Here is a 26,072-nt window from a genome sequence, read left to right on the forward strand (position 1 = left end):
TATTCTATTTCTATTCTCAAATAATTTTAATCAGTTAACCATATCTCAATTATTAATTAAATATCAATTATTTAATTAATTATGATCTTTTCTTTAGTTAAATAATCTTTATTTTTTAATTAATTCAATTTACTATGTTTAAATAGTTTCATTTAAATTATTTAAATTAATCAATTAAATTCCTCCAATTCCCCAAATTATAATTCCAATTAATTCCATCTAATTTCATCTCATTTCTCCCAAATTTGAACATTTTATCTAATTTCATATCATCAAATTCATATTTTTCCCAAATCTAAATTTCAGTTAATTTCATGTGCATTTCAGCATTCGAACGACCAAATTCAAATCCAAATTGAAAATGTAAATCAAATTCAATTTCAAATTCCTACAATACATGCTAAAATCAGAACTGATTGATCAAATCAATTGTCTAATCAATTAACTCAGTTAACTCATCAATCATCCTTTTTAACTCACAATTCAATCCACTTATCTCTCCAATCAATTTAGTCTTCTAATCAATCAATGCAGTCAACTAATCCATTTATTCATTCTATTGGTCAATCAATTGAGTTCACTACTCAATCAAATGAGTTAACAAATCAATCAATTGAGTTCACTGATCAATCTAAATTAGTTATCTATCAATCAACACTTGAGTTCAAATTCTCACCTCATTTATGTTGAAAATCTATAAATTCAACCTCTTTTCTCAATTCAGTCTAGTATCACAAAATCAGAGTCTTCAAAGTATTTGTATGCAGGAAATTGATGCAATACCTGAGATCCACGAACCATCAAATTGGAGAAGCATAATGGAAGCAAAGATGCAAAATGAGGGAGTTCTTATTTGAGTTCATTTCTTATTTTGTATTGATTTTCATTGATTATGTTTATTTGTTTGTTAATTAGTTGAGAATTGGTGATTTGTTATTATTTGCTAATTAGCTTAATAACACATGATATTCAGGTGTAGAAATAGATAGCATTCTTCAACTTGTATCACCGGTTTGTAACTATTCATCTTTTGTCACAAATCACTAATCATCAAGCAGACTGGTCACCTGTCTGTACAGAGTGTTTCGATCATACATAAGACTACTAAACTATAGTCTAAGTCACCTCTTGTGACCACATCATCATTTCAACTGCCAGTTTTAAGAAACTGATCTCAACACCTATTGGGTGTTTGACTGACCGGTTAGCTACTCTGTTTTTCCTTCAACCAACTAGTCTTCTACCAACATACTGCTTAATGCATATTAGGTAAGTACTGAATCCTCCATACTAGATGCAACCATGAATAAACCATTGGGGCTTACCAACCTCCTTGCCTATGAGCTTGGCCTTATTCACCGGTAAGTGTTAGTCATCAATGACAATACTAAATGATGAACCGGTTGGGCCAAAACCATTAGTTATGTCAACAAATAACAAACTAGGTGAAAACCTTCTCTCACCCACAACTACTATTTCCAAAACAAGTTCTTTTTTTGTTCAAGGTGCAAACAACACACCTACCAAATACTCAACTCACACAACAATTTGTGTGATTGGATCCATACCAGTTTATTATCTTCTGGTACTGGTAGGATGAAAACACTCTACCCTTGTGTGAATGGAAGACAGTCTTCCGGTACCGGTGGGATGGAAACCTATTAGATTTTATCTATTGGTGGTCCAACCAACACAAAACACCCATAAGATCTAGCTACCAGATGTGTTAGGGGATACTTGTCTCACAACTTTCTTATTTGTCTAGTAGCCCTACTGGTTGAGTTCTCCAACCACAACTTAACAAAATTACAAAGGACAAGACAAACAAAGGGTAGATTCAAATACCCTTTATCAATTTACACAATTCCCTAAAGGCTTGGAACCTAACCATGGGTTGAAAGGTCTATACCCTTACTATCTTTCCAGACATAATTAAGCCAATTACGCTTAATTTACAAAGCAAGTACCCCTTGTATTAGTCCCCTAACTAAAAAAACACTTTTTCAAGGTGGGGTGAGGTGTCAAACTACCAAATCCAAGGTTTCAAGACTTGATCCATCTTCTTTGTCTTCTGCAAGTGATTTCCACTTCCACAGTTCAGGCGGTCACATAGAGATGCCCACCTAGGGTCAAATCAATCTCTTCGAGCTTGGAGCCTCCCTGCAAACCAACAACAAAATATTATGATACAATGGTCCTCCTAACATTTTCCCACAGGTTGTTTGTCTAGTGAAAATGTCAGATTAAGGGCATCTTTACAATGAAACCCTAGGTGTTGGTAGGGTTTGTGACTAGTCTGGTTAGTTTTTGATGGATATCTACACCCTGATTGTTACGAAACCTCAAACTTGATTCAAAAGAAAATTAAGAGACTTACCTATCTCATCCAATTGGTTTCAAGCATCCACCAATCTGTACTGGTCAGAAATGAACAGCAAAAACACATAATTTTAGAAAAGTCCAAATATATTGTATTGCTCCAAACTCCAAAACATCATCAATTTCAACAACTCCAGCAATAATTTGGAATCGATCAAAGTGGGCATAATATAGCCTCCCTAGTAGTTTCCAACCACTTTTCAAACTATGGAACCGTTGGAGGATTAGTTATCCCTTTTTACAACATTTTGCAATGACAACAAAAGTTGTCAACTTCCACTTTTCAGATTTGGTGACTCCATGGTGTATTCGACCTATTCCAAGGATTGGTATGATGTTTCTAAGACCAATATTTATTTACTTGACTCATGGTTAGACTCCTACTCACCCACATGGTCATTTGTCCATGGTGGCTTATAAAATGCAACCATGACAATGCCTTACATCAATTGGGTCTTATTGACTCACAAGCCTATCAACCTATTACATATGATCATTTTCACCTCATGGGTGATATTAGGCATTTTTAGGCTTCATTTGTATCTTCATTTGTGTCTTTGGGTGCTCCTGCACCACTATGTATTGGGAGGGGGTGACAAAAAAGGACTTTAGGGAAATATTTTTTGAAAATAGGGGGATTCTTTAGTATGCCATGAATGTGCATGCTATAACCCAGGCTCACTAAGTGAAGCCCTCATGTTTCATCCTTATCCTAGAGGACATACATTAAAAGTAACTTTTCCTTTACATGGTCTCTTTCACCATTGTTAGTTAAACAATTTAACCTCTTATGGTTAAATTACAAATGAAATTGGGAAAATAATAAACTAAAGGATTTACAAGGTTGATGGCACCTAAATCCTAATAGAATTTAGGTGAACGAGAAATGTGTTCTAAAGCTCTTGAATAAATAATCCAAACATGTTCTTAGTGTCTTGAGTGGTAATCAAGGCTTGACCCTTTCCTTTCCAACTAGGTGAAGTGTCCTCATGTTTGGTAGAAGAAGAAGATGAACTAGATGAAGAAGGAATGGAAATATGATGCTCCTTGAGTAATTTTTTCAACTCATGAATCTCCTTCTTATAACAATTTTTTTATTATGCCCATTTTCCTTACAAAAGTTGCATTTGGTTCTCTCCTTCTTAGTATGAACATCTTTAGAAGAGGTGGTGGAAGTCTCCCTAGATTCAATCTCGAGCTTGTTATTTTCACCCTTTCCCTTAGGTGATGTGGCTATCAATGCTTGAGACTTAGGAGTTGTAGTGTCCCTCCTTGACTTATCTTTTGATTTATACCTCTATAGACTTGATTAGACTCTTATGTGATGTTTTGATTTATATTTATGTCTATATCTATATTTTAGATGCTATGGATGATGCTAGACATTTATATGGATAGTTGATACATGATAACTTATGTGGATGATTGATATATCATAGACTATTATGATGATGGACTTACATTGATGATCTATATTTCCATTATTATTATCATTGGATGGTTCATATTGTTGTGAGCTTATGATGGCATCTTGATTATGGTAATTGTATTCCATTATTATGATGATTGAGTTGATGATATAATGATTGTGATTTTCTTCTAGTGTATTCGTGTTAGAGACAATGTCATACCACTCATAATGAGCATGATATGACATGATTCTCTATCACTTACTTGATCATTTATGACATGTATATGTTATTGCATATGTTGTCTGGTTGTTAATGGTGGTTTTAAGATTGTAGGTACCAGACAACGACTCTACTTGGTCTCACAGGTCTAATCTTGTTTCTATCCCAATGACAAGTTGTTGGAGATGGCATAAGTTTCCTTCCTTATACTCTAGGCCTTAGTTGATATCCTAGTCTAGTGTCTCAGTTAAGTTGTTTTGTGGCATCTTGCAACATATTATTAGACCCTTGTGTCGGGTTGCCTTGTGGTATTATGAGTATTTGATTATTAAATTAATTGTTGATTAATATAGTTTAATAATGTTAAAATTAAATTATTATATAGTTTGAATATTTAATTATTATAGGTAATTTATTGTTGAGGTTTAATATTCATTTATTTGATTAATATTTTATTTATTTAAATGGTTTAGTGATTTATTTATTATCTATTTATTGTTTAATTGTTGTTTCTAATGTTAAGAATGATTTTACATTTATTTTGTGGCATTTATTTATATTGGTTTTGATAATTGAGCTTGGATTATTATTTATTACTAGATATTATATTATTATATCCTCTTATTATTAATTGGGTAAATAAATATTATAGAGTTTACCCACCCTATTATTCTATGGGTGATTTTGTGGGGGTAAGTAAATAATATTATTTTATATTATTTACCTCAAAACTATGCATGGTAGATAAATAATATATTTTATTGAAATATTTTGATTGGTTAATATTTTTCTATAGTTTGGTTTCAAATTTTATTTATTGTTTTTCCCATGTACGTTGTCGGGTTGGCTTCTCTGAGAATTTTGAATTTTGCTAGACCTTGGTTGCTTGATCTTGGATTTTGATTGGTTGAAGCTTGTTGGATTTGGAATTGGATCTTGGCTCTTTTTCGAATTTCATTTTCCTTCACTTTGATTTCTAGGTTGGTTCAATTTTCTCTCTCTATATATTTTTACTTGGAAAATATTGTTGAGAATAGCATAAAAATAATATAGCTATATTTTACAATTTGGGGGTTTAATTTCATATATATTTGATTAATTGTTTGGCTATTGTCGTGTATAGGATTGAGAGTTTTTGTGTATTTTCCTGTGAGTGTTTGTGATTGTCATAGGATATCTAAGTATTCCTTTGGCATAGGGTGTTGAAAATTACAACCTTTCATTCTATTTTATTTAGAATTTTGGTGTTTTGAAGTTTTGCCAGCGATTGTTGAGTCTGGGTTTTGTCCATGACTGATTGTGTCCGATGTTGTTGGGTAATGATATTGAATTTCTCTTGTATGGTCTTGTTTCATTATTATGTTTTTCTTTGGCTCTATTTTGGCCTTATTCACTTTTGGGGAGTAATTTTGTGCCCTTTTTGTGAGTCTATGTTCAATTCTGGGTGGAATCGTGACTTCTTCTATTTCTTTGTATGTTTGGTCATTGGCTTCAATGCATTGCAAAATGGCATCAATGCACTACAAAATGGTATCAATGTGCTACAAAATGGCATGGATTCACTATTATGCACCATGGATGGGCTAAACTACTCCATGGATGCGCCAATCTGTCCTATTTTATCAAATTGATAGTTTTGGGTCCTTCTTTGATCAATTTTTGGATTTTGGCTTGTACCAAAGGCTTTTTGGTGAATGGCTTGAGTTTCTCTAAGATGCTTTTGGTTCAGTAATGACCACTATATTGTAGTTTTTGGCTCTAGAAAGAGGAATAATATCATGTCGTTGAGATTTGTGCATAGATGTTGTTATAGCTCCAACAAGTAGGATAATGCCTTGTTGTTGAGGATGATTTATATAAGTTGCAGCATGATGGATATGCTTTGTTGTTAAAGATTTGATATTATTTGTGGTTGAGTAAGATATTCTTATGACTTTTTTTTCTTTTTTTTTTGGCAAGGTGGCAATGCCACTTGATATATTTTATTAATAATATATGATTTTTACAATATATTTTAAAACTGGTTCAAACTTAGCTCCAGAGAAAAGAACTAGCAAGAAAAACTCTGGTCATTACTCATCAACATGACTATAGAAGAGAAGTAGTGAACAATCCTCTAGCCGGAGCTAGTTACAAATTAGAGATCAACAAAGGAGCATGCAGGCTCATTTACAAATAGGATCATGCAAGCTCATTTTACAGAATAGGAGCATGCAAGCTTATTTACAAAATAAGTTTCTGAGATATCTTGAAGGCCCTGCAACCAAAATTGACATGCCCCTACACCAAAAAACAACTGCAACCAAAATATATATACTACAGAATGTAGAGAATTTACAAGAAACGCAAGGGTCCAAAACATGACTAACACCAACGACATGAGATCTGTGGTCCGCCATTATAGACAAATACCGAAGGAGAAGAGGTGAATGTGGAAATGCTAGAGATAAATGAAGCCCAAAATTTTTATGCCGTAAATGAAAAGAAAGAGGAGATATATCATAAAAAATCTAACAAACCAAAAGAAGCGACGTACAGAGATAATCATGAAAATAACGCTACGCCAAACTTTAAATGGCATATGAAGGATGGATTCCCAATGTAAAAATAAATATCTCTAAATTTCACACCAGAAGAGAGTACCAAACACATGAACAGCATCAATAACAACCAACTCATCATTAATGAATGCCAAGTGATGATCAAGTAAAGCAAAGTACCTCAAATCAAAACCAAATGGAGTTATGAAAATAAATACCTCACCAAGAGAAGAGAATGTCAACCCGTATAAATGAGAAATCATATAATAAGAAAGATTAAATACTCAACTCTCTACAGGCTATACTTAATAGGTTTGGGAAGCTCATCAAATCACCCCCCAATCGAGAGGAATCAATAACAGTTTTGTCACAACCCATATTAGCGAGGCAATCAGCCAATGCATTACCTTCATGATAAAAATGTGAGATGATGAGGTGCTCAAATGTATCAAGAAGAGTCCATATTTGTTCAAGAATATACCAGAAATACTAATTACCAGCTTTTCTTGCCTTGCAAGCATTAATGATAATAGCTGAATCACCTTCAATATGAAGGTATTTGAAATTCAAATCCTTAGCCATAACAAGACCTTCTAAAAGAGCACAAGCCTCGACCATATTATTTGTGCTAGGAGAAATTGGCATAGATTTTAATGCTAATAAAGAACCCAAATGATCACGAAAAACTATCCCTATTCCCGAATCACTAGGATTTCCATGGGAGGATCCATCAAAATTCAATTTACAAAAAGGGGCATTAGGAGGATGCCATTTTATGGAATTTTTGTCTACAGGTGTTTTCTGAATCCTTGGAAAGACAAGTGATACAGGAATAATGATACTTTTCCAAGAAGAGATCATAAAATTGTCCCAAGAAGAGAACTCTGAATTCATACTATAATATTTCTGAACATGAGCATTAACTTGCTCAATAATAATTCTTTCTAAAATCCCAAGAACAATCGATAAATCTGATGAGTCACATCTAAAAATGCGCTTGTTTCTTTCCCACCAAATGGCCCATATGACTGAAGAGGGAATTATAAACCACAAACAAGCAAATAGAGAAGTTGAATACAAAACTGGCCAAGATTGAAACATGTCCCATAAAGATAAAGGTAAAGGGAATGAAAGAGATAACTTTTGGAGGACAAAATGCCAACAACTACTTGCAAACTCACAATGAAGAAAAAGATGATTGACATCTTCAAGAGCTTTACCACATAAGACACAAGAAAAGGAGGCTGCAATATTAAATTTGACTAAACGATCACTAGTCAAAATTCTATTTTGGAGCGCGAGCCAGGAAAAAACACCAGCTTTAGGTAATACTGAATTATTCCAACATAACAAAAAAGCACGATGAGGAGCATTTTGATTGGCCATTTGTTGAATAGCAAAATATCCTTCTTTAATGGAGTAGTTTCCTGATTTAGTAGGGCACCAAATAAGTTGATCTTTGATGTTAGAAAGGAAAGCTACTTGGTCTTGCAAAACAAATTTAAAATTTTGAATTTCCTGCAAGGACAATGGCAGAGTAGAGGGGTCCTTCCATGAGACCTTGTGAGAAAATAGATCAACACTATCTACATAATCAGCCAATCTAACTCCCCATGATTGAGAAAGAACATCTGAAATAGAAGCAAGGGAATCATGCTGCGAAAGAGGGGGAAAGCCATCCCAGGAGTCTTTCCAAAAAAGAATATCCTCCCCCAAATGGACCTGCCAGGAGAGAAAATTAGAGACCACTTCCCTACATGAGATCATAAAGTTCCAAATAGAATACCCCTGTGGAGGATTAGAAATTGTGAAGATCCTAGTAGGATTCTGGGAATCCAAATACTTAGCCTGCATAATTTGGCTCCACAAAGATTGGGGCTTAGTATACATAGACCAAACTAGTTTGCCCCCAAAAGCCCTATTTCTTTTAGATAAGTCTTGAATCCCAGCACCACCAACTTGCTTGGAAAGAGACATCTTGGTCAAAGAAATCAATGGAATCTTTTTATCTTCTGTCATGTTATTTTTACAAACAAAAGATCGAATAATCTTTTCAATTTCAGAGATGACTGATCTGGGAGCTTGAAGAGCTGAGATATAGTAATTGGGAATGGTGGATAGGACCATTTTAATGAGAAGTATCCTACCTAAAAGAGACAACCACTAGCCTTCCAAGCAGAAATACAAGATTTAAGTCTCTCAATAACTGAATTCCAAAAAGAAGACTTAGCAGATCCCATAAAGAAAGGAATCCCCAAATAGGTAGAAGGGAGAGAGTCTACTTGGAAACCTAAGACATTCACAATTCTATCAGCCACCAACTGAGGAGTATTAAAAATGAAGATCTTGGATTTATGGGGGCTAATTTGTTGGCCAGATCTAGCAGTATAAGTATCCAGAATAAATTTAATATGAGTAGCCTCTTGAATAGAAGAAGACCCAAATAAAAGTGTATCATCATCAAAAAGGTTATGAGTGACTGAAATATTAGAGTTAAGAATTAATACACCTTGTCAAAAGCCCAAATTCCTTTGCTTAATAACCAATTGACTAAAAGCTTCTGCCATAATGATAAATAAGAAAGGAGATAAAGGATCTCCTTGTCTAACACTCTGGGTTGAAGAAAAGTATCCAGAGGGGGCTCCATTAATGATTGAGGCTCTTGTTTTCCATGTTGGCTTTGTGGTTCATGATATGCTTCAGATTTGTGTCAGTAGGATGTTGCTATTGATGGATTATTTTGTATGAGACTCCTTGTGATATTTTTATTGTTATGTTTCACCCTAAGGTCTTGGTCCATGGTTAGGGAGAGTAGGATCTTGTGTGTGTTGATTGGGGTCATGAGCAATAGGCTTCTAAGAGGTTCCTTATAAGGATGCTTAGGGTGTAGACCTACCAAGGAACCACATGGGGAGTTTACCTTAATTTACAAGTGATAACCATAATAATTTGATTAGTGGGTTGGGTCTTTAGGATTCACCTAATCAATATTATAAAATTGGTTTCGATGCCCCACCTCATAGCCCTTAAGTGGAGACTCGGGATGAGCTTGGGAAGACCATGGAGACGGTAGGCCAAAATCCATTGATTTTATCATATGTTGAGATGGCTCCACATGTCTATCGGGTGTGGCTTTTCCCCTTCTATGTGAGGATAGCATGTTATGACACTATTTCCCTACATCTGTCCATGATCCTTATGCCTTGATTGTTGGTACGCCCCTGGGAGTTTATTGCTTTTGATTTAGCCTTGTGATATGATTTGGTATATTCTTTATGGCATTTCCTTTCTTTAATTGTGAGTTCTTGCCCATGGTTTTTAGGTATTAGCCTAGGTCTCGAGTGTCAGTTGGAACCTTGTGTCATCTCCAAGCATGGGGGATGGTTCCTTACAATTCCACATGGTCGGGTGGTTTGATGCCTTATTCCATTGGGATGATCTTTGTTGGTTGCTAGCATGTGTGGATGTGGAATTCATATCTCTTATTCATTTGGATGGATTCTTGGATTTTATTCCAAGTATTTGAGATTGTAATCGAGTATTTTGTACCTTGAGAAAGATGTAAATTGTAAAGGAAGTTGTGTATCTTGTATCTTGAGATAATATGTAATAGGACTTGTAGTGGGTTGAGATCATGATGAGTTGTAATAGATTATGATTGTTGTAAATGGATATTCATTGTGTCTATAATTCTAGATTTGGAAGGAAATAAATAATTAAGTAATGTGATTGTATTATCTTATGTGTATCTATGGATAGTGGTGGGAATGTTAAATGATCATGTATGTCTATGAGTGAAAGAACTAAATTGAAAAGATGTTATTCCTTAATGATATTTTTTACATATGTATATTTATGAGTAGCTTGTAGGTTGCATGGTTACTCTTAAAGATTGAATTAGATTTGTATTAAATGATATTTTATGTGGAAAGATGATATTATCATGTTAGATGGTTCAAAAATGGAATTAGGGATGTTTGATTTGGTGCCTTAAAATGAATCAAATAGTTGATGCTGATATGTAGGTTTTAAATTTGATAGTTCATAACTGTCATGTTAGGAAAAGAGTAATTTATTAGGAACTAAATGTGATGGATGTTAATGGTATCATGATTATGGATGTGATTATATGTTGTTGGTAGTAAAGTAATGGCATTGAGGTACCCTGGGTATTGGTAGTTGTAGAAATGTTATTAATTTCCACTTACATATTATGTTGTTAAGAATATGGTTATATTTTAGATGTTTATGCATTCATGTGATGTTATGATTAATGCATATGAGTTCTTGTATCTTAACATGTTGCATTAGTAGATGTTTTAAAAAAATTATCTCTATTTGCGAGTTAGATTAGTTATTTTTTCTAGGGTATTTATGGCAGGCATTACATCTGGTATCAGAGCCCATGTTCATACACTGGGTACTTTGGTTTCTTGTGAGCCCAGTGTACATGGTAGCACTTTAGCTTGGGTTATCCATGTGGTTATCCCTGCTAGTTGTATTCCTTTCTATAGTTTCTATAGTTCTTAGCTTATAGTTTCTTTTGTGTCTTGGTTAGAAAAGATGTCTGCTAGAGGCAGAGGTCGTGGTCATGGTGGCCATATGGGTACTTGATGGAATCCTCATCCTGAGGTTTATTAAGAGTCACTCCATCAGGAGTAGCAGTAGGAGAATTATAGTGGTGATGTGATTCCGTAGTTGGTTAATGTGCTTCAAGAGCTTCTTGGTCGCATAGGACCAAGATAGGAGGAGAATCACCTGGAGGAGTCTCACCATTCTAGTCGTCAAGAGAGAGAGAGAGAGAGAGAGAGAGAGTGATCATGCTTACCTTAGAGGAGAGTTGATGATGTGCTGGATTAGGATGCAAGTGTAGCTATTCATATGAGAGATCTTTTGAGATTTCATCCCCCTACTTTCGATGGTTCTAGCAGTGGCATGGAGGTGAAGACTTGGCTTCTGGATAAGGGTAGATGTTTTGCTATGCATTTGTATAGAAGTAACACAAAGGCTAGGTGTGTTATCATGCATCTTCATGACTTTTCATATACATGGTGGCGTATGGAGGAGCAAAAGTTGCATTTGGATATTGTGACAATTTCTTGCGATTTGTTTCTTGAGTGATTTCATGCCCGATTCTTGTCAGATCATTGGAGGTAGAGAAAGGAAGACGAGTTTCATGATTTGAGGCTGCAAAACATGACAGTTGAGTAGTATGAGCATAATTTTTTTGAACTTAAGAAGTATGCTAGGATAGCAAACGATGAGGCTATGTTTATTCAACATTTTGTTAGAGGTCTTAGTGACCACATTAGTGGAGGGGTTCGGCTTCTCGAGCCTAAGACTATGGAGGTCATTGTGGAGAAGGCACGGTTGGTTGAGGAGAACTTGACTTTAGTCTTGGAAGGTACACCAAGTGTACAAATGGCTAGTACTCTAGTTGGAGGATCAGTTGTAAGAGGTGCACAACCATAGTCTTTAGGCATTTCTAGGAGTTATCCTTCTACTTTTCAAAGTGGTCAGCGGTTCTGGAAGAAGCATCCTTAGAGTCAAAACTTTGTTCATGGTGCTAGATCACAATAGGATAGAGATCGTGGTAGGTAGGATGATAGGCGATCTACTCCTTAGCAAACATAGAGTTCCTAGTAGGTTTCCAATAGAGGTAGTGTTCAAAAGCCCAGTGTGCCGCCAGTGAGTAGAAGTTTTGGTAGGAGAGATTGCTTCTCTTGTGGTTAGCCAGGCCATATTTCTATTTATTGTCCTTAGAGGACTATGTAGATTTTAGGATAGAGACCAACTACTTCCAAGCCCACAATAGGTGATGCACAGAGATCCCATCGTGTGTTTGTAGTGATTGATAACTGTTAGGCTGAGCATCAGGCTACATTTGTTGAGACCATAGGTGAGATAAGAGGTATCTCTTACTCGGTATTATTTGATTCAGGTACTTCAGATCATTTCATTTCTCCATCATTAGTAGAGAGATGCAGGCTTGCTATGGCAAAGTAAGATGATAGGTGGCAGGTTGAGTTAGCTACGAGGTCCAAGGTGGCAGTGGATTCCTTTGTGCATGGTTGTGTGTTGGATTTGGGTGTTTGTACCACCTTAGTGGATCTTTATGTTCTCTCTTTGGGTTCCTATGGTGTTGTGCCAGTCATGGATTGTCCTAAGGCTCATTAGGCTAGTATTGATTGTCGTGGAAAGAGGGTACAATGCCTTGATGATAGTGGGAAGAATGTGTAGATAGTGGGTGTTCAACAACCTATTTCTCCTCGCATGATTTCTGCTACATAGTTGAAGCAGTGTGCATGGTAGGGTTGTCAGTTATTTGCAATGAGGGTGAATGACTTGGATGTGGGAGAGAATCATGATGATCTCTCTTCTCATCATCTCATCCTCTAGGATTTTTCAAACGTTTTCCCTAGCGAGATTATGGGGATGCCGCCTAAGAGTGACATTGATTTTTAGATAGATTTGGTCCTAGGAGTAGATCCTACATCTAAGGCTCCTTATTGGACGAATACTCGGGAGTTGAGTGAGTTGAGGTTGCAGTTGGAAGAGTTTCTATCTAAGGGATTCATTCATCCTAGTGTTTCCCCATGGGTTGCATTGGTGTTATTTGTGAAGAAGGATGGATCTCTTTGCCTATGCATTGATTATAGACAACTTAATAAGGTGATGGTGAAGAACCGATATCCCTTGCCAAGGATTGATGACTTGTTTGATCAGATTAAGGATGCTTAAGGTCTTCTCTAAGATAGATCTTAAGTTCGAGTATCACTAGTTGAGGATTCACGAGGTAGATATTCATCGTACAACATTCCATACTCGATATGGACATTGAGTTTATAGTGGTACCTTTTGGTCTCACTAATGCTCCATCAGTTTTCATGAGTCTGATGAATAGAGTTTTCAGAAATTATCTCAATAGGTTTGTGCTTGTATTCCTAGATGATATATTGGTCTTATCAAGATTTGTGGAGGAGCATGAGGAGCACATGATGTAGGTTTTGTAGTTTGTTTGAGAGAATCATTTGTACACAAATATGGCGAAGTGTGAGTTCTTCCAGATGGAGGTTAGATATCTTGGCCATGTTGTTCAGGAGAGGGTATCACATTGGATCCCTCTAAGATTTAGGCTATTATGAATTGGCCAACACCCACTAATATGGGCAAGGTTCATAGTTTCATGGGTCTTGCAGGTTATTAGTGCCAATTTATTTAATATTTCTCGAGGATTACTCATCCCGTCACTTGTGTTCAGAGGAAACGGAAGAAGTTTGTGTAGTCAGATAAATGTGAGACAACTTTTTGGATCCTCAAGGAGCATTTGACTAGTGCACCTATTCTAGCAGTGCCAGATCCTTTGGGAGATTTTGTGGTGTGCACAGATGCTTCTTTGGAGGGTCTTGGAGTAGTTTGGATGTAGTATGGTCGAGTGATAGCATATAAGTCATATAAGCTCAAAGATCATGAGTTGAATTATCCTACTAATTATTTAGAGATAGCGACAATTGTGCATGTGTTGGTGCAACGAAAACATTTCCTTCTTGGACATCGGTTTAAGTTGCACAGTGATCATCACAGTCTGTAGTATATTTTCATCCAGCCGAACTTGAATTCTAGACAACAATATTGGATGGAGTTTTTGTATGAGTATGATTTTGAGGTGAGATATATTTAGGGAAAGGAGAATGTGGTGGTAGATGCTTTGAGTTGCAAAAGGCATGAGGTTTTAGTGATGACTCTTAGTGTGGATTTGAGGAGTAGGATTATTAGTTCCCTTCCCTCAAATGTTTGGTACTAGGAATTCAGTGTAGAGATTGATTTAGGGAGAGCTTTGGATGGCAGATATGAAGGTTATTTATTAGATTTGGGTGGTCTTCTTCATCATTTGGGATGTATCTATGTTCCACCTTTGGATGGTCTTCAAGCATTGATCTTATCAAAGGATCATCATGCACCTTACTCGGTACATCTAGGTGTCAAGAAGATGCACACAAATTTGTGGCAGTTGTATTATTGGGTTGGCATGAGGAGAGATATAGCATATTTTGTGTCTAGTTGTCTAGAGTGTCAACGTATTAAGGCAGAGCACCAACATCCAGTAGGTTTGTTGCAGTCGAACCTAGTTCTAGATTGGAAATGAGATATTATATCTATGGATTTTATAATTGGATTTCCTATGTCTTCTCATTATCATGATGCTATCATGGTCATCGTTGATAGGATGACCAAGGTGGCACATTTATCTCCAATCAGATCATTTTACACAACAGCAACAGTGGCTCATATTTTCATGGAGGAGATAATGATATTGCATGGTATTCCTTGATGGATTATATCTGATCATGATCCGGTGTTCACTTCAATATTATGGACTTCCCTTCAATATGATTTAGGAGCCCAGTTGTACTTCAATTCAACATATCATCCCAAGATAGATGGTCAGACTAAGAGGGTTAATCAGGTGTTGGAGGATATTTTGCAGATGTATGTCATGTATCAACAGTCTCAATGGGAGGATTACATTCATTTGGTGGATTTGGCCTATAATAATGGGCATCATGGTTTGATTGGCATGTCCCCTTTTTAGGCATTGCATGGTCAACTGTGTAAGACACCCTTGATTTGAGATCGTTTGGAGGATAGAGTGCTTCTTGGTTCAGAGATATTGTAGGACATGGAGTAGCAGGTGACACATATTAGAGAGCAATTGATAGCAGCACAGGATAGGTAGAAGAAATATGTAGATGCTCATCACGTGGATAGGCAGTTTCAGTAGATGACAAGGTGCTTTTGATAGTTTGCCCATGAAAGAGTCCTATCTATTATGTAAAAGGCTCTAAGTTGGTGCCTCGATTTGTTGGACCATTTGAGATTTTGGAGAGGATTGGTCTTGTGGCTTATCACCCTCCTGCATCCATGATGAGTTTCATGAATTTGTTTTGAGGCCTTATTACCTTGATGTATCACATGTTTTGGATTGGAATGCATTGCATGTAGATGATTGACAACTTTCACTGGAGCCCATGCACATTCTTTAGCATCAAAGGCTGACCCTCAAGGGTCGAGACATAGAACAAATAAGGGTCCAATGGGACCCAAGTGATGATTCTTCGATGACTTGGGAGAATGTTGCACAGTTGAGAGAGATCTTTACCCCTATTTGTTCTCAGGCTTCCAAGAGTAAGCCTAGGCAAAGGGGGAGAGGATGTAGTGTCCCTCCTTAAATTATCTTTTTATCTATGTCTCGATAGACTTGATTAGAGTCTTATGTGATGTTTTGATTTATATTTATGTCTCTATCTATATTTCAAATGCTATGGATGATGCTAGACATTTATATGGATAGTTGATACATGATGACTTATGTTGATGATTGATATATCATAGACTATTGAAATGATGGACTTACATTGATGATCTATATTGCCTTTATTATTATCATTTGATGGTTCATATTGTTATGAGCTTATGATGACATCTTGATTATGCTCACCCTATTCCATGGTTATGATAATTGAGTTGATGACACAGTGATTGTGATTGTCTTCTAGTGTATTCATGTTAGAGACAATGTCATGCCACTCTTTATGAGCATGATATGATGTTGTGATTCTCTATCACTTTCCTGATCATTTATGACATGTATATGTTATTGCATATGTTGTCTGGTGGTTATTGGTGGTTGCAAGATTGCACGTACTAGAAATCAACTCCACTTGGTCTCATAGGTATGAGTGTGTCTCTATCCCAATGACAAGTTCTTGGAGATGGCATAAGTTTCCTTCCTTATACTATAGGCCTTAGTTGATATCCTAGTCATTCTAGTGTCTCAATTTAGTATTCTTGTGGCATCTTGCAGCGTCTTGTTAGACCCTTGTGTCGGGTTGCCTTGCGGCATTGTGAGTATTTGATTATTTAATTAATTGTTGATTAATATAGTTTAATCTTGTTAAAATTAATTTATTATATAGTTTGGATATTTAATTATTCGTAATTGATTGTTGAGGTTTAATATTCATTTATTTTATTAATACTTTATTGACTTAATTGGTTTAGTGATTTATTTATTATCTATTTATTGTTTAATTGTTGTTTCTAATGTTGGGAATGATTTTATATTTATTTTGTAGCATTTATTTATATTGGTTTTGATTTAATTAATTGAGCTTTGATTATTATTTATTAATCGATATTATATTATTATATGCTCTTGTTACTAATTGGGTAAATAAACATTATAGAGTTTAGCTACCCTATTATTCTATTGGGTGATTTTGTGAGAGTAAATAAATAATATTATTTTATATTATTTACCTCAAAACTATGCATGGTAGGTAAATAATATATTTTATTGGAATATTTTGATTGGTTGAGATTTTTCTATAGTTTGGTTTCAAATTTTATTTATTGTTTTTCCCCTGTGCATTGTCGGGTTGGCTTCTCTGAGAATTTTGAATTTTGCTAGACCTTGGTTGCTTGATCTTGGATTTTGATTGGTTGAAGCTTGTTGGATTTTGAATTGGATATTGGCTCTTCTCCAGAATTTCATTTGCCTTCGCTTCATTTTCCAGGTTGGTTCAATTTTCTCCCTCTAAAGATTTTTATTTGGAAAAGATTGTCTTCTCCATGCCTTGCTTGTTGCATGTGGAATGGGCAGAAATATTAATGAGAATAGCATAAAAATATTATAGCTATATTATATAGTTTAGGGGTTTAATTTAATATATATTTCATTAATTGTTTGGCTATTGTCGTGTACGACATTGAGAGCTTTTGTGTGTTTTCTTGCAAGTGTCTGTCAATGCTCTGTGATTGTCGTATGATATCTGAGTATTCATTTGGCCTAGGGGTGTTGGAAATTATAGTTTCATTATATTTGATTTGGAATTTTAGTGTCCTAAAGTTTTTCCATAGATTGTTGAGTCTGGATTTTGTCCATGACCAGCTGTGTGTGATGTTGTCAAGTAATGATGTTGAATTGCTCTTATATGGTCTTGTTGCATTTTTATGTTTTGCTTTGGCTCTATTTTGGCCTTACGCACTTTTTGGGAGTGATTTTGTGCCCATTTTTGAGTCTATGTTAAATTTTGGGTGGAATCGTGACTTCTTCCATTTTTTCATGTTTTTGGTCTCTGGCTTCAATGCATTACAGAATGGCATCAACGTGCTATAAAATGGCATGGATTCACTATTCTACACCATGGACGTGCTAAAATGCTCCATGGATGTGCCAATTTGCCCTGTTTTGTCAGTTTGATAGTTTTGGTCCTTTTGTGATCAATTTTTGGATTTTGGCTTGTACTAGAGGCTTTTTGGTGAATGTCTTGAATTTATTTGAGATGCTTTTGGTTTAGTAATGATCATTCTATTTTTTTTCTTTGGAAAGAGGGATAATGTCTTTTCATTGAGGTTTGTGCATAGATGTTGTTATAGCTCCAATAAGCAGGAAAATGCCTTGTTGTTGAGGATGATTTATGTAAGATCCAACATGATGGATATGCTCTGATATTGAGGATTTGATATTATTTGTGTTTTAGTAGGAGTCTTATGACTTAATCTTGTTGATTATTGTGTTATTTATGATTGAGGCTCTTGTTTTACATGTTGGCTTTGTGGTTCATGATATGCTTTAGATTTGTCTCAGTAGGATGTTGCTATTGATGTATTATTTTCCATGAGCCTCCTTGTGATCTTTTTATTGTAATGTTTCACCCTAAGGTCTTGGTCCATGGTTAGGGAAAGTAGGATCTTGCATGTGTGGACCAGGGTCATGAGCAATAGGCTTCTAAGAGGTTCCTTGTAAGGATGCTTAGGGTGTAGAGTTGCCAAGGAACCGCATGGGTAGTTTACCTTAATTTGCAAGTGATAACCATAATAATTAGATTAGTCAGTTGGGTAATTAGGATTCACCTAATCAATATAATGAAATATTTTTTGGTGCCCCACCTCATAGCGCCCTTGAGTGGAGAATCGGGATGAGCTTGGCAAGTTTGTGGAGATGGTACACCAAACTCCCTTGATTTTATCATAGGTTGAGGTGGCTCCACATGTCTATCAGGGTGTGGCTTTTCCCCTTCTATGTGAGGTTCTATGTGAGGATAGCATGTGATGAGACTCTTTCCCTACATGTGTCCATGATCATTATGCTTTGATTGTTAGTCCACCTTTAAGAGTTTATTGCTTTTGATTTATCCTTGTGATATGATTCAGTGTATTCTTTATGTGGTTACCTTTCTTTGGTTGTGATTTCTTGTCCTTGGTTGTTAGGTGTCAACCTATTGGCATATGATGAAGCGGTGATAATGTATGTTGTCATTGATGTCAATAAGTTCTCAAGTAGGTGAACCGGTATGAATATGAGAAGTGGTTATGGTCAATCAGGATGGAGTGGACCGGTGTCAGGGTTCACTAAGTATGACTACCGGTTGTAGTCTCAGTTTAGCTCTAGAGTTACCGGTTTGGCTTGTGTGGTGCAACCGATGATGTTTTGTGACCAACTAGTTAAGGAATAAGGATAAGGATCGAGATTCCACGTCAACTATGTGCACGTGAAGGATTTCTTTGTGGTTCTTGCACATGAATATTGAATGCATTGAATGCCTACCTTAGGAATGAGCGTTTTTCTTAGCGGTGTGTGAAGAGTGTGTGATGGGTTATTGATTTCCAAATGTGGTGAAGATTGTATGATGCAAAATATCTTGAGATCTGTTTTAGATCATTTCATTCTATGTAATGTATTTGGACGGCCAGGATTGGACCACTTGTAAGTGTAAACTTGAAATATTTAGGGTTTAGGGTTTATGCTACCGACCTAGTTGTTGTCTATAAGGTCAATGAGTTTTGTTATTGCAATTGTTGGCAAAAGTTGTATTTGTGTTCGCATGTTGGAGATTTGATACTTGCTGAACCAGAGTGAGGAATGTTCTAAGTGTGATTGCAGAAGAGAGGAATTGAAAAGAATCTGCCTTAGCAAGAAGTGTTGTTATCAAATCGGTGTTTTACCTATTGTCTTCTAACCATTTCAACAGAAGGTAAATCCCTTGACCGGGTTTCTTTAACAGGCTTTGTTGTAAATCCTCTAACTAGGTGGCTCAAGGTTATTGAGTTATTTAAATCCTCTAGCGAGGTAACTCCTAACAGGGTTTCAACCTTTAACAAGGTATATAGCCATCCCTTAACCAGGTGATCCCTAACAGGATCGGTTCCTAACATGACCTTCATTGTAAAGTCTTTAACTGGACTGGGGTCTTAACAGAGCGGACTTCAAAATAGTTCACAAACATCTTGTGGGTATTCATTCCCACTGTGGTTTTTCCCATTTGGGTTTCCATGTGAAAAATCTGTGTGTTATGGGTTGTGACATTTTTATGTGATGATTGTGCAGTTTTGATTAAGTTAGATATACATGAATTGTTAAATGGTTGTGGTATTATTAGTACAACTCATGCATGATTATATCAGTGAAGTAGTTATCAAGGTTTGAGATCTATTGAATGATGTCTAAAGTATTTTTGTTTAACCAGTATAACTATTGTTAAAATTCAGTGGTGAAGACAACCGATCAGCTGTGTTTTGATATGACAAAGTGTTGAAGCAGTTTTTATGTGTATTGATTCACCCCCCCCTCCTCTCAATATCGGTTAGGACCTTATCAGTTCATCATTATTCATCACAGCCTAGGTCTAGAGTGTCAAATGGAGCCTTGTGTCATCTCCTAGCATGGGGGGTGGTTTGATGCCTTCTTCCATTCGGATGTTCTTCACTGGTTTCTAGCATGTGTGGATGTGGAATTTATATCTCTTATTCATTTAGATTGATTATTGGAGCTTATTCCATGTATTTGAGATTGTAATCAAGTATTTTTATCTTGAGAAAGATGTAAATTGTAAAGGAAGCTATGTATCTTGTAACTTGAGATTGAATATGTAATAGGACTTGTAGTGGGTTGAGATCATGATGAGTTGTAAAAAAATGTGATTTTTGTGAATGGATATCCATTATGTATGTAATTCTAGATTTGGAAAGAATTAAATGATTAATTAATGTGATTGGATTATCTTGTGTTTATCTATGGATAGTAGTGTGAATGTTAAATGATCGTGTATGTCTATGAGTGAAAGCACTAAATTGAAAAGATGTTATTCCTTAATGTTGGTTCTTCAAAATATGCATATGTATGAGTAGCTTGTAGGTTAAATGGTTACTCTTAAAGGAATTGAATTAGATTGCATTAAATGATATTTTATGTGGAAAGATGATATTATCATCTTATATGGTTCAAAAAGGGAATTAGGAATGTTTGATTTGGTACCTTAAAATGAATCCAAGAGTTAATGGGGATATGTAGGATTTGCATTTGATAGTTCATAAATCTCATATTAGGAAAGGAGTAATTGATTAGGAACTAAATGTGATGGATGTTAATGGTATCATGATTATGAATGTGATTATGTGTTGTTGTTTGTCAAGCAATGGCATTGAGGTACCTTAGGGATTGGTAGTTATAGAAATGTTACTCATTTCTACTTGTGTATTATGTTGTTAAGAATATGGTTATGTTTTAGATGTTTATGCTTTCATGTGATGTTATGATTAATGCACATGAGTTCTTGTAGCTTAACATGTTTCATTACTATATGTTTCAAAAAAATTATATCTATTTTCTTATTGGATTAGTTGTTTTATCTAGGGTATTTTGGTGGGCATTACAGGAGTGGCATCATTTTGATAAAGTTTTGATTGATCCCTAGTCGATCTCTCATAAAATGTCTCAAATGAGATACCCAAATCATCCATAGTGGCATAAAAGGAAGTAGAGAAATATGAAAAGAAACTAGCCAAATTAGATAATATCACGAACATGCATTTCTTCTCACTTTTCTCTTTCCCACAACCCACTAATTGAGATCTAAAAGACTTGAACTTGACCAAATAATCCTCAATAGTAGGAAATGAATTAATTAAAAATATTCCAATTATGCCTCGAGTTGCAAATCTCTTACATCACTAACTTAGCCAAGGAGATATTTATCTCATAGCTCTCCCAGTGTAGTGCACTCCTGAATATGGAAGAAAAAGAAATTAGAAACATGCATAAAAATCAAGCTTATCACCTCATCACATTTGTTCCTATGTGGAAAATTCTCATACTCCTTGTTAAAGGAATTTTTTTCCTCATTCAACATAGACCATAATCCCTTAGACCAAATCAATCATTGAATCCTCACCTTCCATGTATGATACTTAAGAGGAGTAAGAACCTCAAATCCTAATTCAACCATGTGAGTGACAACACACAAATTGAGTAAAATAGAAAAATATTTTATAGAAATTGATCTAAAACCTTTGAGATATGATAGGGAACTAATAGTACATCTCTAAGTATCAATATATTAAATTTATCAAGTAAATGGCACAAATTGAAAAAAATCAATAGATAATACCTAGAGTTGAATCTAAAAAAAGTGCATGGAGTAAATGATCGAGTTACTCAATACCTTTCCAATGGTGCAAAAATCACGAAAATCATAGATCATGGAAAAAATTTATGGGATCAAGAGTCTAAAAATAATGGTCGAATTCAATCTACAAAATTGTGTAGAATAACCTACATCATGATGAAGTTGGTGGAACTATTTTTCCAACAATATATTATTTGCAAAAAACTAATATTGAATGCCTAAGTTATGATATGTTGAAAAAAAATTCCTATATGGAGCCCAAGGTAAAACAAGGTGGTTAAAAAATCCTCTTGGGATGGTGTAGTGTCGTAAATTATCACCTGGACAATTTACACCTCATGCTTGTGCCCCTACTTTAGCATGTCTCTGTTGGAAAATGCACACTCCAATGAGACATTGTAGGTGATTGAAGGTTTTGTCATTGATGGCAACCTTACAATCTTATGACCGGCAAGGCAATCCACCGGCACCAGCAAAGTTAGATTCTACACCGGCACACAAACCACCGGTGCTGGTAGTAAAAGGATGCATACCGACACAGAAGCTGACAGGAATTTTGTTGTTAATATATTTTGTTTATTATTGTAAAATCATTGTAAGCCGACTTGGCAAGTTGTAAAATGACTTGTATATAAGAGAGATCATTGTAGAACAAATATGTAATAGATGGAAAAAAAAAAGGCGAAATAAGGCAGACCTATTATGTGAATTATAAGTCAAGGGTTTATGTAAGAAGCAGAGCTATAAACCGGTACTGGATCTGGCATAGTAGATGCTATTTTGAAGTAGTACAAGAAATTGGATTTATAAATCCATTTTGTAAGTCAGTGAGACTTCCCATTTTGTAATTGAGCAGTGAGCTCTAGGCACTTGGCCTTCCTGCATGTGCAGGCACCTCTTGTAGCAATAATATTCTCTTATTGGCCAGTAAGTGAATATTGTGGGTCACAAATCCCACCGAGGTTTTTCCCACACCAGGTTTCCTCGTTAAACTACTGTTATGGTGTGTTTTTCATATGGTTGTTTTTATCTCTATTTATTGCATTACTTTTTGTTTACCGGTACACAGTATTAATATACTTTACATGTTTTAAGCTGAGAAAATCTTATTACCGATTAGATACTGATTCACCCCCCTTCTCAGTATCTGTGGGAATCCTAACAATTGGTATCAAAGCTCACTGCTCAATTACAAAATGGGAGATAGATGATATGATCGTAGAGGCTAACCGGATAGTATTCTCAACTGCACACCAATATGTAGCACTTATGGTTGGTAGAGTAAATGAGGTTGCAAAGGAAACTGCTAATGCATGGGACATATTTCTTATTGAGAAGGAAAAGCAGGAAGAATATAGAAACCCCAAACCAGTCAAGGTATATCAGAAAGACAAGGATAAGGGAAAAGGAAAGGTTGGTGGACCTCCAAGCATCAAAATAACAGATAATCTACCCCCACTATCTCAAGATACTCCACCGGTAACAATAACTGAAGATCAACCGGTTGATGAGAGTATGGATATATCACAAGAGGATACAAATCCTAATTCTGAGGTATTATATACAGTAGATGTTGATACTCAGAAGGTCAACATTGTGGTAGATAAGGACACAACCGGTAAGATAGATATGGCTAGTGAGCCACCGGTAACTGATAACACAGATAACACAAAAGGTAAATTGGTAGATGGGAACACAGAACAACAAGTAGAACAACAAATAGAGCAAAAAGAAGAGCAATAGGATCCAGCATAGGAACAGGTTAATACAGAATCAGTGTCACCGACAACTGCTGAGAAAAACAAACCATTGCTTAAGGAAATGGAAACACAGACTGACCTACCAGAGGTCACTGCAAGAAAGGATATTGCTCCCAATGGCGGAATTTAGAGTATTGGCTCTTCAACTACAGGATTCAAGAAAACAAATGTAACTGAAGTTCTTTTGGACTCCTTAAAGAAAATAACAGATTGTAGTTCACAGGCATATAAGGCTATAGATGCCACAATTCCAATTTTGAAGATGATAGCTCCAAAATGTAATGTAGATAATAAGAATTCTTTGAGTCAACTTGACACTTTGTCTAAGTATATTATTGACAACACAGTGACAGTTGAACAAATAAAGGAGGAAGCATTCAAAGAGGTTAGAAAAGGAAAAATAGAAATTCTTTGAGGAACAAATAAAGAAGTGTACGAGGTAGTTTGACACACTTCTACCGAAATTATGTAGCACATTAAAGGAATTTAAAACTTTTACAGAGATACTTGTAAGACTAACTTTTTGACAGTTGATATAGACAAGAAGATCAACAAGATGTAGGAGGAAATAAATCAACTAGCTGGCAATTTTATTAATTCATCTGATTCATTATCATTTTTTGAGAAAAAGATAACAGGTTTTGAGGAAGAATTACTAAATCTAGAAAGAGAAAAGGAGAGAATAAAAAGTAAGGCTAAGGATCTGAAATTAAGACTAAGTCCAAAACTAGACTACCTAGCATCCTTAAGGAAAGAAATATCTGATGCATTGGTACAAGGACAGAAAACATCGGTAGAGCAAATGCAACACCTCATCGGTACAGTTCAGAGGACAGAGGCCGCAATAAAAGACAATAAAAAGTTCATTGAGAACTTGAATTTGGTTTTGGTAGACCTTTTTCAGATTATAACCAACCAGTTACAAGGTTGAGACAGGAAACTACACTCTATTGACACTTTGACAACCTTTGTCATTGATGCCAAAGGGGGAGTAGTGGTATGAGAAAAATCCAATAACTTAGGGATCATCTACTCAGGGGGAGCACACATTTTTGGTAACAATTTTTGGACTTCAATTTCTGGATACACTTCTAAATTTTTCTAATGAGTGTTGCCATCAATGCCAAAGGGAGAGATTGTTGGCAAATTCACACTCCAATGAGACATTGTAGGTGATTGAAGGTTTTGTCATTCATGGCAACCTTACAATCCTATGACATCGACAAGGAAATCCACCGGCACCAGCAAAGTTAAATTCTACATCGGCATGCAGACCACTGACACCGATAGTAAAAGGAAGCATACCGACACAAAAGCCAATAGGAATTTTGTTGTTAATATATTTTGTTTATTATTGTAAAATCATTGTAAGCTAACTTGGCAAGTTGTAAAATGACTCTTATATAAGAGAGATCATTGTAGAACAAATATGTAATAGATGAAAAAAAAATGTATAGGTGAAATAAGGCAGACCTATTATGCGAATTATAGGTTAAGGGTTTATGTAAGAAGCAGAGCTATAAACCGGTATTGGATCTGGCATAGTAGATGCTATTTTGAAGCAGTACAAGACATTGGATTTATATAATCCATTTTGTAACTCAGCGAGACTTCCCATTTTGTAATTGAGTAGTAAGCTCTAGGCACTTGGCCTTCCTACATGTTCAGGCCCCTCTTGTAGCAGTAATATTCTCTTATTGGATAGTAAGTGAATATTATGGGTCACAAATCCCACCAAGGTTTTTCCCACATTGGGTTTCCTCGTTAAACTATTGTGTTATGGTGTGTTTTTCATGTGGTTGTTTTTATCTCTGTTTATTGCATTACTTTCTATTTACCGGTACACAATATTAATATGTTTTACATGTTTTAAGTTGAGAAAATATTATTACCAGTTAGATACTAATTCACCCCCCCCCCCTCAGTATCTGTGGGAATCCTAACAGTCTCCCCCTCACCTACTATCTGGGTCATTCAATGCCTTAACTCCAATTTTATGCTTAATACACCTACCAAGTGAGTCCCCGGAGAGGTGGCATCCTCCCTTGGCCCAAAATCTAGTCCCTAATTGAAGAGGACCAAGGTGATAGTGCCTTGGTCCTAGAACAATGCACCCAGTACCTTAGTCCCCCTCTTTGGGGCCCAATTTTCAAGGAGGGGGTGAGACCTACTTCTCCAATAGGAAAATAAACAGGTGGCTCTATATGATCATTGGAGATCGACCTAATTAGTAAATTGACCTAGATCTTCATATATAAGGGCATTTGATCAACCTAAGAATTCTAAGTCTTCACA

Source organism: Cryptomeria japonica, chromosome 11 (assembly GCF_030272615.1).
Source record: "Cryptomeria japonica chromosome 11, Sugi_1.0, whole genome shotgun sequence".
Classification (NCBI taxonomy): domain Eukaryota; kingdom Viridiplantae; phylum Streptophyta; class Pinopsida; order Cupressales; family Cupressaceae; genus Cryptomeria; species Cryptomeria japonica.